Below are 1,556 nucleotides of genomic sequence, written 5' to 3'. Positions count from 1 at the left end.
TACCTTGTAGAAAACCAAACACTCAAACAATTGTCGCGTATCAAAAGTGAATTCTACACTGGCTCATTGAAACTGAGGTAACGGCCTGGCACACACAAGTGTGTGAAACCGCTCTGATGGCTCACTGCTTAGTGACGTGACCATGCACGGGTCACAATGAGCTTGAACTGGATTCCAAATTGAGTTAGAAGCGTTTGTCAAGAATGGAAACTTGCTTTCACTCAAGACCTTCTGGGAGACTTGGTGAGAAACCAGAGTCAGCATTTTGGAGCGAATGTAAGTGGTTCAGGGATGTATTGCTTAGGCAGGCTTAAAAGCCAATCACAGTAGTCAGGGCAGGAGGTAATAAAGGCGTGTATAATTTTGGTTGGCAGATGGGGCGGGTTGGGAATGTTGCATACTGGGATCTGACATGCGGAAAGCAAAGAGGCCTACCGTGAAGGTGGTGACTGTGACCGAGAGGGGCTCTCCTCTGCTGCTCTCCAACAGAGGGCCATGCTGACTCTGGTTTCTCTTCATAACGCACAAGTCTTTCGCCTTTTACTAAAGACTTCCGTGGAGAGAGAACAAACATGAGTTGAATATATTTTTGGCAGGCTTTGCTGTATGGCTGAGCCTTATGAAATTGTGAAAAGTCAAAGAGCTGTCTAGGTCAGAAATCAAGCGCCACAAAGGAGAGCTTGGGCGGAGGTGATAAGCAGCAGCCATTGTTGCACACTACGAACGGCTACAACAAGTGAGATTTGTGCCAAGAGCTTGGCGTGGACATCAACACTTGGGGCTTATAGCTTCTCGGCCTTTTGGCTAAGATCAAGTGTAGTATCTGTTCTTATCAGTTTAATATCTGATATGTCCTCTATATGAGGACTACATATTAAGCAGATTTTTGGCATGAGGGGCAGAAATTTGGAGCTTGCTCCTTCTCTCTCCACGCATCGACCTAGCATTGCAGTGCCGCTGGGAACGGTGCACTCTGTTCTTACCTTGTAGAAAACCAAACACTCAAACAATTGTCGCGTATCAAAAGTGAATTCTACACTGGCTCAATGAAACTGAAGATGCTTGACCTGGCACACACAAGTGTGTGAAACCGCTCTGATGGCTCACTGCTTGGTGGCGTGACCATGCACAGAGTCACAATGAGCTTGAACTGGATTCCAAATTGAGTTAGAAGCGTTTGTCAAGAATGGAAACTTGCTTTCACTCAAGACCTTCTGGGAGACTTGGTGAGAAACCAGAGTCAGCATTTTGGAGCGAATGTAAGTGGTTCAGGGATGTATTGCTTAGGCAGGCTTAAAAGCCAATCACAGTAGTCAGGGCAGGAGGTAATAAAGACGTGTATAATTTTGGTTGGCAGATGGGGCGGGTTAGGAATGTTGCATACTGGGATCTGACATGCGGAAAGCAAGAGAGGCCTACCGTGAAGGTGGTGACTGTGACGAGAGGCTCCTCTGCTGCTCTCCAACAGAGGGCCATGCTGACTCTGGTTTCTCTTCATAACGCACAAGTCTTTCGCCTTTTACTAAAGACTTCCGTGGAGAGAAACAAACATGAGT

General features: G+C 46.7%; 2 non-coding genes and 1 pseudogene across 2 annotated transcripts; all 3 read left to right on the top strand.

Annotated features, from left to right (window-relative positions):
• Positions 1–499: 499 nt before the first annotated feature.
• On the top strand, positions 500–613 carry LOC124853345. The gene has a single exon (XR_007033688.1). It is a non-coding gene; the product is annotated as a U5 spliceosomal RNA (small nuclear RNA).
• A 171-nt stretch (positions 614–784) lies between these two features.
• Positions 785–977, top strand: LOC124853287. The gene has a single exon (XR_007033630.1). It is a non-coding gene; the product is annotated as a U2 spliceosomal RNA (small nuclear RNA).
• Positions 978–1,478: 501 nt separating this feature from the next.
• LOC124853581 lies at positions 1,479–1,556 on the top strand (annotated as a pseudogene).

The sequence above is a fragment of the Hippoglossus stenolepis genome, chromosome 10, assembly GCF_022539355.2.
Source record: "Hippoglossus stenolepis isolate QCI-W04-F060 chromosome 10, HSTE1.2, whole genome shotgun sequence".
Taxonomy (NCBI): Eukaryota; Metazoa; Chordata; class Actinopteri; order Pleuronectiformes; family Pleuronectidae; genus Hippoglossus; species Hippoglossus stenolepis.
This window is presented reverse-complemented; position numbering and strand designations above follow the sequence as displayed.